Genomic DNA, 14,979 nt, shown 5'->3' with positions numbered 1-14,979 from the left:
CAGTATATAAGAATGAGGAGCTTCTTTTTTCTTTAAATGAACTCTCTAAAGAGAAAAACTTGAAATGGTGTCATTAGGACGACCTTTAAGCAATGTGACTAGAGTCCTTAATAAAGGAAAATTCCAGCGAATCAAAAGCCCCTGGAGAGATGTGTGCAGAGGGTAATGCTTGTGGACATGAGCAATGAGAAGTCTGGATCAAAGCAAACACAAAGCTGCAGGGCCTCAAGTCTGCGGACAACTTTACCTTGGACTAGGGGAAAATAAATATTTCTTTTGAAGCTACCCAGTCGAAAGCATTTTTCCCCTATGGCAGACTGAGCAGATGACTATACTGTCGGATTTTCATGGAAGATGAAGTGATTTAAGGGCCGGGGATTTCGCTCAGTGATTCAACCACCTGCCTCACAAGCGCAAGGACCCACATTCAAAGTCTGGTACCAAAAAATAAGTGGATAAGTAAATAAAATTAAGACATAGTGATTTAGGAACCTAGTAAGTCTGCCTGGAAAAGATGAAAGTGAATAATAGAACAGAAAGTACTGTGTTTACTCAAAGAGTTGGCATCATCAACTGTCTCGTAGACAAAAATGAGTAAATAAATGAATAATAAAATTATAAATACAAAATAGAAAGAAAGAAAAGAAGAAAGAGAAAGAAAGAAAAAGGAAGGAAGGAAGGAAGAAAGGAAGGAAGGAAAAGAAAGGTAAGCACCATTTTATTCCGCTTTTCCTTTGTACATTGACCTCTAACACTTGGGCTGGCTCATTATCACTGCATTGAAGTAATTTCTTAATGTATTTCTTTATTTTTTCTATTTTTTTAAGAGTACGGAAAATTTATTGCGGGAAAGAAAGCTCCTGTCTAAGAGAGACGAAGGGGGACCGGAAAGTGGGTCTCCCGCTCACTCCACTTTTCAGAGGTGTTTCATACAGCAAAGCCATGAGGTGAGGTGGGTAAAAAGTGGGCAAAACTGGAAGACCCAATGGAAATTTCCAAGGTGAGCATGAGGTGGGGCAAAACCATGAACAACCTCTAAGTTTACAAGTACAGTCACCCAGGTAATATTGATTAAGTGGGAGTCAAACGGGGGAGCAAGTCACACGGCAAGTATACAAGGATTTTCAGTAAGGGTGGGGATCAGGGATGCTTCCTGAAAAGGCGGGGTTAAGCCCTTTGCACCCCACCCCGGTGATCCATACCTATTTAGAATATCAATCACTGCTGTTCTTCACCAGGGGAAGCACAAGGTTATAGCAGTTTCTCTCCTTCTACAATTCTGTTCTTCAGGGAATGTATCTTGATTGCCCTCCCTGTTGGCTTCGTGCTGTGTTGGCTCCTGGAGGTGGCGCTGTTTCACTGCCTACAAGATATCTAATTAATTTACCTAACTGCAATATTCCCACCTCTGAAGAAGTAGCCCTACCTGCTCTGAAGGGGGCAAAGAGCGAAGACAGCTCCGGCTACTTCGAGCTGAACAGGGTCGTAGTTGTGATCAGCAGTTACAGTTACTCTACAGAGGGAGGGTCTATCTAAAGGCCTTTGATAGGCACCAGGCGTTGTCACCTTGGTAGCTGCATAGTTTTTAACTCGGGAGGAGATAAAGCCAAAGAAACAGTTAAGAATGCATGGGCCAAATTATAAGGTCAGCGGGATTGCTATGAATAGAACCCACAAAGAGGATAGAGGAGAAGGTCCAGGGGTCTTCAGAATCCAACATAGAAATCATATTGTATGCTTTAGCAGTTATGGGCTGCTTACAAGGTCAATCTGGTGGATCCCAGTAAAAGAAGCCTAGCACATTTGTTATTGTTTTCCTTTGTATGACTAATTAGAGTTTGGCAGCTTCTAAGCAAGAATAAGCAAACTTTAAAAAATTAGAGTGTCATAATCTAAGCATGAACACACTAGAATCAAAGGACAGTTTGGGGAGAAAGTCACATTTAGAAATTGAAATATTGATTGAACTTGCTAGTCTTAGATTCTTTCATTGACAGAGGTTATCTATAATTCCTAATTCTGATATATTTAATCAGTTTTTAATCTTACATACTTGTCTGGTAAACTATGTTAGTTTCATACTTGAATACAATATGTAGTGATCAAATTAGTAAAGATAGCATGACTATCTCCTTAAACACTTATCATTTCTTCAGGTTGAGAAATTTATATTCTTGACTGAAAGGTATTTTTTAATATGTGTGTAATATATTTAAGCTATAGTAACATTACTGAGGTGTGGTTTATTAGAACATATTCTTCCTATGTAACTGCATTTTAGTAATTGTTTTCCACCATTCCTCTAATGACCACTCTAATGACCACTCTAATGACCACTCTTTCGTTTTCTACATTTATGACATAGTGATTAACCTTATGAACAAAAACAATCAATAACATTTAAGGAATGTCAGCTATGGCAGCACTGGTTATGATTCTGAGAGAGCTATGAATTATTTCCAAATCAATAAAAAGAGTGCCCCTGATCAAGCACTCAATAGTCAGCAAGCAAATTTAGGCTATGGTCAGCTCAGCTAACAAATATGGAAATGTTATACAAAGATCATTCTGCATAGCCACAGAACTAGCATAAATATATCTCCAAATTCAGGGTGAGCAAAAGAAATTATGTTCTAGTAATTTGTATACAGCAGCTTATCAATGGTAGTTTGTTATACATAAATATTTTTGAAAACGATAAAAATAATTTGTCTCACTAAAACATAAAACTAAATTTAAATTTATCGTGAGTTGTACATAGGTTCCATAAGTAACATCAAAGTGAATCTTAGAAAACAGAAACAAAATAAAATCTAATGTGATACAAAACTAAAATTAAAACTCATTCCAAATGTGATCCTGAACTGCTGGAGAAAACAACTATGCCATTACCCCGAAGTATATGACTGTTGAATACCAAAATCAAAAGTATAAGATTCAGGCAGAATGTGGAGAGAGCTACAGGAAAACTTCAGGTTGAGTATTGAGGTCAGGCAAGTGGGACAGGACAAGGAACACCAGAATCAGTACTACAGTTCATTGAAAAAGCTGCTTATGCATGCTTTTGAATTTTAGGCATAAGTTTCAAATGTTGGCTGCCCAAGCCTTGATCTAGTTCAAGTATACTAGTGTCCAGATAATTCTAGACAGCAAATGTGCAAACTTTCAATTCTAAAATAGGAGGAGTATCATTTTCTAAAAGAGATTCAGAAGATGGGAAAACATCCAAATGTCATGAAGAGATCATGATTTAGGTAAAGACAAATTATCAACTTTTACTGGAACTTTAAGTGGAACTATGCCTCCTTTGTCTTTATTGAATGTACATCACTGTACAGAATTATTTTACTAGAAAAACAAAAGCAAAGTAAAATATAGTAATAATGGAAAAAAAGACTAACCAAAAATCATTCCTTCCATGAGGTTGTTTGCATTGTGAACATATAGAAGTTCTTAATTGATTAGTATGAATATAAAGTACAGAAATTAGACTCTTAAAATTTAGTTTAATGCCAGGCGTAGTGGCGCACGTCTGTAATCCCAGCACTCGGGATGCTGAGGCAAGAGGATCTCTGTGAGTTCAAGACCTGTCTGCGCTACATAGTGAGTTCCAGGTCAGTCTCAACTACATAGTGAGACCCTGTCTCAAAAAACCAAAAAATAAATAAATAAATAAATAAATAAATAAATAAATAAATAAATAAATAAATAAATAAATAAAAATAAATAAATAAATAAATAAATATAATTTAGCTTAAATAAAAATAAAAATAAATAAATAAATAAAATTTAGCTTAATACATTTTTAGTAGATCACAAACTAACCTTTTTGGATTGAAAGATGTTGGCAGATAGAAGTTAAGTGAGGATACTAAAAACCGTAAGAAGTAGCCATAGTTTAGAGAAGATTTAAGGAAAAAATTAGAGCTTTTAGTTACATCAAGTAGACATCAGGGAGTAATTAAAAGTGGTTAATGAGCTAGCTACTCTTAGACATTAAAAACTAAAATTTAAATGAGCAAGTAATAACAGTAAATTGAGGTATTTTGCGCTATCTAATTATGCATATATTAAACAAACAATTCTATATGTCTTCAAACTTCCTATAGAATGTAGAGGGCCGGGGATTTAGTTCTGCCTTGCTAGCGCAAGGACCAGAACTCGATTCCAGGTACCAAAACACAAAACAAAAACAAAAACAAAATATTCATAGAGTTATTGAAAGAGAAATCACTCTTTTGAAAATAGTTTTAAAACTAAAGTTAGGTAAAATATATTGGACAGCTCCGTAATGTTCAGAAGACTTTGGTAGCTGTTAGTAATGTACTACATTTTCAGACTAACTCAAAATGATTAATATAGCCATTTTCCCACCCTTTGCAAAGCTTAACTCTTATTATCCACAGAAATGTAATATTAGATATAAAATTGTATTATAGACAAATCACAATTATCAAGATGATTGATTTTTCTGTCTGTCACACACACAGAGCACATTCTTTCCTTTCTAATGTATTTTTTTCTGATTTTTTCTTTCTCATTTTGTCTTCCTTTAACCATATTTTATGTAATCAAAACTCATTGTGTTTTTATTCTGTATATAATGCCTGTGTTTTATTTACTACTTTGATATTTATTATTTCCATATAATAGATGATTTGAACATATCAAATTATTTATATTTTATGTAATGCATAACATAAATATATTATTGTATATAATCCTAAAGTTACTTAAAGTTTATTTATTAAAACTACTATAAATATATTTCAGGTTTTGAATCCTACAAGTTTCACTTTTGTTGTATTTATCACTATCTAAGTTGTTCCACTGTATTTTGAGATTGATACTTTCAGATTTAGCATGTATTAAATGAGAATGCATAATTAAATATGTGGAGAGCATGGTAAATTTAGTGGCATATTTCTACTATTCTACCACTAAAAAGTAAAAATTCATCATAGAGTTGATAACAAGGTTAATTAGCATGAGATACTTCTCAATGGGAAAGCAATTGCTCTTTCAACAACACCGAAGACACAATGGCTGTTTTGAATCTGGTTTCAAAGTAAGCAAATGAAATAGAGGACCAGAAGTATTAAATATGTACATATTTATTATTCTCAAAATTTAAAATTCACATTAGATTCATTCATAGGAAAATGGATACATATTGAGGATATACTCTTAAGTTAAATAAATAAGTCACACATGTGTAAATACCTAATAGTTTCTCTGGTGTGAAAAACTATAATAGTACATAAGATCCTAATGAGATAATTGACCATGTGAAATAGGAAGAAAAGGGCTAAAGGTGTAGGGAAATTGTGAAGGGTAGGGGAAAGGAAATAAGGGGAAAAATATATGAGAAAATGAAAAAAATGAAATAAAGTGTTTGTAAATTGGGAGGGGAGGAGGGGGTGAAGGGAGGGCAGGGACAAGGGGAAAAAATAAGAACCAAGACCTGTCATATAAAAGAACAAGATCCCAATGACGAATGTAACTGTACTGTAAACCTAAAATGTACCAATAAACTCAATGAGAGGAAAAAAAATTGTTAAATTCATGCATGATAACTTTGGGGATAATTTGTTTTGAAGGAGTTAGTAAAGTTTAAATATGACTTTTCATGGGCTGGCAATTTATCTCCGTGGACCTGTGCCTCCCTCCCAAGTTCAAGGTCCTGACTTTGATCCCTGGTACCAAAAATAAGCAAACAAAAAACAAGAAGCTGTACCCAGGCATGGTGGCACATGCCTATAATCCCAGCACTCAGGAGACTGAGGCAGGAGGATCGCTGTGAGTTGGAGTCCAGCCTGGGCTACATAGTGAGTTTCAGGTCACTCTCTACTACAGAGTGAGACCCTGTCTCAAAAAAACAAAAACAAAAACAAACAAACAAACAAACAAAAAAACCAAGTAGCTAAAGCAATGACAATTTCAGTGAACTATTCTTTTCTCTTTTCTGGAATATTGCAGTTACATAATAGATATCCATTCAAAATTTGTGCATTTAAAGTGACAAATGGAAAACTGTATGAATTTTTATGGGTGACTGAGATTGGCATTGCTGTTAACAGACACTAGTGTAAGATGTAGGTGTGAAGAGCCACAAACAGGTTTTCAACAGAGGAGGATGACAAAAATTAAATATAGTACTTTTTGTCCATTGTGTTTACATTAGGTAGAAACAGCACAGAATTCTTTCTATCCTAGCTTACCCCCTTCAGATCTTCACAATTCATAGTTGCTTTTTGATACAGTGGTATTACTATCATCTGAAAAGTACCCGAAACCTAATAGTGAATATTTGAGAAGATAACTGATTCACTAATAAGTTTATGCTATGTTCCAATTACCAGCTTTTCTATTTGGGGGACAAAATGGCTGACATACACAAGTTAGGTAGGAAACAATTTACTTGGCAGGATTACATAGGCTTCGGTCTTTGGTCAGCTGGTTCTACTGATCATATCTGAGGTGAAGGAGAACATCATGGTGGATCCGTGTGGAGGAGGAAAGTTTCTCACTTCAGGGTGAATGACGAACTGAGTATCAGGTCACACACAAACCTGACTGATCAGACTTCTCCAGAATCCTGCTGAACTCATGTTAGGCTTCTCAAAACAGTTTAGGTTAATAATCAGTCTGGAACTTCATTTATATGGGTTAATTTAAAGTGAAATGTACAACAGGAGATTAACACACTTATTTCACTTAGTTGATATAAAAATATATTAGCAGCTTTTAAAAATCTGTTACAATTATAATAAATATAAAGTTACATACCAATAACTTTACTGCAAAAATAAGAAATATGTGGCTCATTACTTAGAAAAGATGTTGCTATGTTAATGATTTTCAAAATTGTTAAACTTTCACTTGTGAAATTATTAACCTTGTACTTAAAAAGACTGAATAAGGATTTGCATTTGTGTAGTGCACATAGTTGTCTAAGCACTGATAAACTACATTTTTTAAGGCAAGGATATATTGTAGTACATGCATAATATTTATGTTGAAATAATTTCTGAGATAAATTTTCTATTTACACTTCAGATGCCTTATGTGGCCTTTATGTTAATATCTTTCAGCATTCTTTGAGTTGATTGATACAATACTGACACAGAAATCCATTGTGAAACATGAGTAATACCTGTGTAAACCTTTTAAGACACCTTACTTCGCAGTACTTTTGTTGCTTAATTTATTTCTTTTGTCTTCCACATGAATGATGAAATGGAATTTTCACCAGTCTATTAAGTGTAATGAAACAGAAAAAGAACTCTTGGAGTAAAAAGAATTTAGAACATATTTTAAGTGTTGAACATACTTGAAGATATTTATGATTATTAATAAAATATTAGTAATTATGGTAAATATTGATTTTCAAAGTGATGCCATAGAAGATTAGGAATATGACAAAATATGTGAATTTCTTCTAATAAAGTTTCATTTTTATGTTGATTTACTAATTTATCATACAAATATGGAAAATATAGCAATGTATTACAAACACAAGTATTCGGTATTTACTGAATGAAAAAGAGAATGAAGACATCTTAATGAAAGAAAGTTATAATAACACATATCATTTATTAAATCTTAAAGGAATTTTTATTTTAAAATTGTGAAACAATTATATGAAAATTGCTTTTATTAAACTTATCATATCTTTTCAATGTCATGTTTCCTTGAAGGATAATTAAAAGAAAAAATGTTAAATTCAATACATGCAATTACAGTGAGTTGTTTGGTTTAACTTACACAGCAAGCTGCCTGTATTCTTGAGAGTTATATAAAATTTTAGCTTTTGATATGCAGAGATAAAAATATCTCACTTCTCTACACTTTTTATAAAACACTCCTAATTGATCTCTACAAAGGAAAGCAATAGATTGCTAAGTAAGTCAATTATCTGTCCTTTATTTTTGGAACAATAATATAATGTGGTTAAACAACTCTTTTTATCACTATAGAAATCTTTTCACGTCACTTTTATATGGTATAGAGTTAAGCCTCTTTTTAAATAGTGATCTTTAATCAGATGCAATTTTCATAACTATACAGACAATACTTGATTTAAAAATTCATATTAATACTGAGATAGTAATATAATAGTGAACCGGTGTCTGTGGTATATATTGACATATCAAAGCCCAGGCAAAGTTCTATACCTCAAACATTTTCTTGGCAAGTTATGGAACACCTTTTGAATTAATCCTGTTACTGAAGGTGTCTTTAATTATCACATAATGACTTCTCTTATTTAGTTCATTTATGTATAATGCACTTTTATGTGAACAAATTAAAATCTGATAACATACTTAAAAATTTCAAGGAGAGATTGATTTTATTAATAGAAATGAGTTTTCATGAATTAATATGGTTAATATGAATGCATTTCATTGACCATAAATGAAGTTTTGAGAAAATATCAATAATTGCTGTCCAGTGAGAATGCATATAAACAGCAAAGAGAATCTCAAATTGAAAAAAAATCATAAATCTTTCTCATAAAAATATCATCTTACAGCAATTTTGTGCCAAAAATTGTCCTACTTACTAAGTACAGACTAAATTTTCTGCTCTCTACTAGGATTTAAATGGCCAAGAGACGGGGAAAAATAAATAATTAAAATCTTAGGAGCAAGCGGGATATAAAGAGGATAGAATACTGAGCCTCTTTATAGCAAATGTAAATTAGAATTGAAACTGACAACATTTGATACCTAGAGCAAATAATTTTAACTAATATATTATCCTTTCTAATATAAAGTTAAGTCTATATATAAACATTAGCAGTGCCTTGTTCAGTTTTGAGTACATAGAGAATTTAAAATTCAACATAGAAATTTGGCAATTAGGATACATTTATGGTTTAGTTTTAAAAATACAGACAATATGTATGTTCTTTAAAATCATAATAGTATGTCTTTCATACTACATAAAATTAATTTTAAAAATAAAAGCATGGGGCTGGGGATTTAGCTCAGTGCTTCTGCTGCCAGCCTCGCAAGTTCAAAGTCCCGAGTTTGATCCCCATTACCAAAAAATGAAAAAATAAAAGCATATTTAACAAGTTTATATGAATTTCCTCATGATTTTTATTTTGTTATTATTTACTATCTCATAGACATACATACATATATTATCTTTCAGAAATTTCTTAGCATGTACTTTGAAATTTCTGATTTAATCATGCATGATGAAAAATAAATAGAAAATAGAGAACTACATGAAGTGATAATGTTCATGCTCTAGGTTTATAGCTTGGGTGGTCATATAATTTATCTAACAGAACAGAAAATGAAAATATGCATATTTAGCATTTTTCAAAAAATCATAGATATCCTCCACTGTTACTGAAAATGCAGATGTAAAATAGATCAATATATTTACCTCTGTGACTTAACAGAGCATGGGATTTACAATGTCTAAGTTCATAGAAACTGACTAAAGCCAAGTCTAAACAAACCCAAACTCATGGGAAATTTAGAGTTTTCTCTTGAAATTGAATAAAATGTCATAATTTTTATGGATCTGAAGGAGTGCTTTATGTACATTGCTCCTTTGGTGAAATATTTATCATTAAAATAATTTTAAACTTAATTTTAGTAGTATGAAGCTTGATAGGCTGAAAAATACATTTGATTATACATGTAATGAAATTTATTTTTATTATTCACAATGAATTATTAACTATTAATACAACTCTGCAACACATCATAAATTAGAATTATAAACACAAATTCTATTTCCCCTCTATATTTTTCATAAGTGACATCATTTGTAGCATATTATTCATGATAAGCACAATATTACAAATAGTAGTTCAATATATGGTCATTGTGAATATTAGGTTAAAAATAAAGATAATATTTTGTAAACACTTTTACATAACTTTGGGGATTTTGTTTTAATTGGACAAAAAACTCTAAAGGTCCTTTTAAGAAAATCATGATTGGTTAAAATGTAGACCTACTTTTCACATGAGCAGACTCAACCACAAAGGCAAGGCCAATGCGTTCATACCTTCATTCATCTCTGTCCTGCTGACCTTAGATACCAGACGTCTGTCAAGTACTATCCAGCTTGTGTGGATGACCTTCTTGGCGAGGTTGACAGCAGTACAGGTAGTTGTTTCTCTGACTTGTCTGGTGAAACAGCAGGATTAAGTCCTATAATGAATGCAAAACTTCAAGAATCATTTCTATGTACATGTATAGATTGAACATGCCAAGGAATTTCAGAGAAATTCTCCCAAATCAACTCATTTTAAAAGAAAGTAACATTTTAAAATTGTATTTTAATAGTAAGTGTCAGTGATACATGCATTCATCACGGGGAATTGGTACCTGGCATATTGTACCTTGCTCATAGTTACACCCTTCAGTCCCTCTTTCCTATGTTCTCCCTCCTTTCCCAGATCTCCTTTCTGTCTCCGCAAAGTCTCCCTCAATGCAGTATTTATTTAATCTCATAAATTTCTCGCTACTCTGCAGTGATTGAGAAGCAGATAATAAGCCATTTTTATACAATGGGCATCAAAAGTTTCATCATGTTTTAGGATGATTGATCTGTATTATAATTAAAACTATTATTAAATCAATAAATTTCTAAAAGTTAACCACCTGATGATCCACTTCATGCAAATATCTTACCTTACTCTATAATCTGGAATTCACATGAATTTTAATATAAAAATAGCCTAGACCTATCAAAGTAGGGCCTGATTACTCCTCATTCCCATTAAAGTTACAGAGATCATTAAAATAAACTTTCTCAGTCTTAGAATAAACATTGAGAATTAAGGATGAACTGATGAATCTCTTCCACATTTTACGACCACTTGTCTTTGAGTTGTAATCATATATAGGTTGTTAAAAGTTTAATAATTAGTGTTCTAGGGAGTTGAAGGGAAGACCTTTTCATTGTATGATTTGTTGACTCTTGTGGTATGAATACTAGTCTCAGATATTGCGAACTTTATGAACATTTAATTATGAGCTGCCAAGAGCAAACATTTTTTCAAATTTACTAACATTTTTTTTATAAAGAATACATCAGTTGATGGGGCCAGGAATTTAGCTCAGCGGTTCTCTGGCCTGCGTTGCAAGCGCAAGGACCTGAGTTCAATCCCCAGTACCAAAAAAAAAAGCTATAAAATACATCAGTTGATATGTATTAATTTACATATTTCTCTGATCATTGTGGATTATCTTAGAGATATTCACATTTCTTTTCTTTTTAGTCTTTTCTCCCCAAAATTAATAGTCAGAATATTCTCCCCAAAATCAATAGTCAGAATAAGATGTTTTCCTTGTATTATATTCCTATAGAATATTAACTGATTCTTGAAGTAAATGACCATATACTAGACATTTTTTTGCATCTTTCAAACATCTAAATAAGTAGGGAGATTTTTTAACATCACATTTGTTTAAATGAACATGCAGGAGTAAGGTTTTACTTATTCTAGACTGAAAAAAAAATCTATAGATTTATTTCCAACTAAGGTCAGCTTCATGAAAATTTGCCATAGCCCAATTGTGTAATCATTTTCATCCAATATTAAAATTGGAAATCAATGCACTGGTTAAGTTATGAGAGGAGCAGATTCTACCTGAACAATTGACAAATGAATAAGAGAAAATGGTCTGTACATCAAAATATTGTTGATAGATCTCAGACTCTGATCTCATGAGAGAGACAAATACTTTGCTAGTCATTTATACTAAACAACTCATGGCCTAATGGCTGTTGTCTTTCTCCCTGACTCAGACACCATGCCTAGCCAAATCAATATAAATACATTGTCACTCCCTGCGATGGAAGTATTAGAATCCTAAACATTTACTTGTGAATATTTTGTATTTGTTTCCTCTCTGTATGTTTCTCTTGGAGACTTAATATATGCATTAATTGTATATTATCCCTGTTGCAAAACGCACATTACAGTAGTATACTGTGAGTGATATTACATACCACTTTTATGTAACAGAAACCTGAATGTGAGTTATCTGGATGCAGAATTTTGCTTTGACTTGAAAAAAATAAACATTAAATTTCATAAAATACTTTACATTGCATAATACTGATAGGCAGCAATATATTTGGAAAATGCATTGTAGAGAATACTATGGTGCATGTTTCACTTTTAAATAAAAACATATGGATATCAACAAATAATATTCAGAACTGGGCATAGATCTAAAGATAACTGGAAAAGTAAGATATCTAATTATTTATTTAAACTGCTGCCTGAAAAATTAGCTTTGTAAAATTAGCTTATTAATTATCAAATCATATAGTTCAGTGTTAAGGAAATTAAATGTTCTTGTACATTCTGTTATTGTTTCTAAAATTTATGCTTTCTGCTTTTACAGTTTTTCAGCCTTTCCCCCCAAATGGAATATTCCACAATTGGCAAAAATTATTCTTATTTGTAAAAACACATTTTGGAATGCAGAATCATGTAATTTATCTACCTCAGATAATCAGCTGTGACTAACTTGGCTTTAATGTATACCTTTTTGGAGATATGGTTAAAAAGTTGAGAACATTATCCTTGGTTTTGTCCTATAAGTAACTAGGTCCTTTGTTTGCAATGTGTACTGATATTTAACCTAAAGGAATATTTTCTTATTCCTCCATTTCTTATTTATGTTTAATTTGTCCATATTTACATATCCTGAATTACCACAATTGCTCGGAAGGACACTACCCAGCTTATCTCTTTGCAGGCACACTTTGCACCTGTATTTGTATATTAGGTGCAACTTTCTCTCCCCTACTGCTCTAAATAGGGACGAATAGAACTTGTTGCAATAAGGAGGAAGATTCATTCCCTGACCCCACATTAAGTCTCATTGTCTTAAAGACTTCAGCTGACGCTTGATCTCTACAGAAAAAAGAATTACCAAGATATTTTTTAAAATTATGTTCTCCTATAATTTGCACCGTCTTAGTTATTATGCCTTTTATTCACTAAAACAAGAAAGAGACAGTAGCCCCTCACTTGCTACGCAAGTGAAAGGTCCTGAGTTTGATCCCTGGTACAACAAAAAAGAAAGGAAAAAATGGGAAGGGTAGGGGAGAGGTAATAAGGTAAAAGAAAAAAAATATATTGAAAATGAAAAAATGGAAACAAAGTGTTTATAAATGGGGAGGGGGTGAAGGGAGGGCAGGGACAAGGGGGAAAATGAGAACCAAGACCTGTCATGTAAAGGTACAAGACCCCAATGATGAATGTAACTGTACTGTATACCTAAAATGTACCAATAAACTCAATAAAAGAAAAACAAAAACAAAAAAAAAGAGAGGAAAACAGAAGAAATGGAAGACAGAGACTGAGAAGGGAGGGAGGATGTGTGGAAAGGAGGAAAAAAGAGGAATAACAAACTCAAATATATATTGTATTTATATAGAAACTCTTATAAAATGTTATATATGTAAATTTTCTATTTTAATTATTTTCCTTTTTATGACAATGAGACCTTCAGATATGTATTTTGCTAGATTGATATATAATTTAACTGTTTTAGAGGAGGTTTTATTTTAAATGTATTGATTGGTTTAAATAGAATCACATGAAATTTTTAGAAAATTCTCCATTTCTCCTATATTTTCAATGACCCAGTGATTCTTCAAGAGTGTATTATTTAATCTCCTTGTGGTGATGTAGTTTCTGGGGTTTCTTCTGTTGTTAATTTATATTTCCATTCAGTTGTGATCTGATAAGCCACATGAAAGTATTTCAATTATTTTAAAATTAGAAAATTGTTTTACAGACTAAAATAACATTGTTTTGAAGGAATTGTGTGGGATGCTGAAGTATATTCTGTTTATATTTTATGAAATACTCAACAATTATTGATGAATTCTATTTGATCTATAGTGAAATTTAAACCTGTTGGGTTTTGTTGATTTTTTTACCATTTTTCTATTTGTGATAGTTGCATGTGGAAGTCCCAAATATGTCTCTTTTATGTCAAGTAGTGTTTGTTTTATGACATTGTCTGTGAAGACATATATTGAGTATAAATTTACGGTTATTTTTTCTTCTAAGTGACTTCTACCCCTTACTAATAGGCTCTGTCCTTCTCTGTCACACAGGACCCATTGTGGTTTGACTTCTACCTTCTTAGATACAGGTAAAGTTAGTCCTGCTGGCATCAAGCTTCAGCTGCTTGGAGTGAAATTTTCCATCCTTTCACTTGCAGCCAATATATGTCTTTTCAGATGGGGTTTACTTCTTGCAGAAAACATATGAGTGGTTCTTGTCTTTTGACACAGTCTGTCAATCAGTGTCTTTTAATGGGAGAGGTAAGACAAACTGCATTAAACGTTATTATAGAACAGTGTGTACTAATTTCTGTCCATTTTTTTTTACTTTTCTGGTGTTTGATTCTAGTGTTTGATTTCTGCTCTTTACTCTTCTATCTTCTTTTCCAGTGGACTTTAATTATTTTTTGTAGTCTTATAGTTGTTTTCTTCATTATGTTTATGATTCTCTTAGGTGTTGGCAATGTTAAAGTGGTCATGAATTTCTTTACTTTCAATTTCTCATTGAAAGTCCTTATTTCACCTTCAATTTTGAACAAAGACTTTGCAGCAATCTGGGTTGGTGGTTATTGTCTTTCATGCCTTGATTCTAAGATCTCCTGGCCTCCAGTGTTTCTGTTTAGAAATCTGTTGTGACTCTGATGAGTTTAACCTTATGGGTAATGTGGATGTTCTGTCAACTTTTAATATAGCGTATTTGTTCTGTCTCTTGTGTTTTGACAATTAATGTCAGAAGGTGCTTCTTTCATAATCTTCTCTGTTGGGGTTCTCATTGCCTTCTTCACATGGGTATCTATCTAATTTCACTTTTGGGAGAAATTTTCTGCTATTATTTCAGTGAATACAATCTGAAGCCATTGTCACCTCCTTGTGGGCCAATGAACCTTATTTTTCAGTTTAGATTTTTAGGAA

The sequence above is a fragment of the Fukomys damarensis genome, unplaced genomic scaffold, assembly GCF_012274545.1.
Source record: "Fukomys damarensis isolate Sample0158 unplaced genomic scaffold, DMR_v1.0_HiC HiC_scaffold_24, whole genome shotgun sequence".
Classification (NCBI taxonomy): Eukaryota; Metazoa; Chordata; class Mammalia; order Rodentia; family Bathyergidae; genus Fukomys; species Fukomys damarensis.
The sequence above is the reverse complement of the archived record's forward strand: the minus strand, read 5'-3'. Positions refer to the sequence as shown.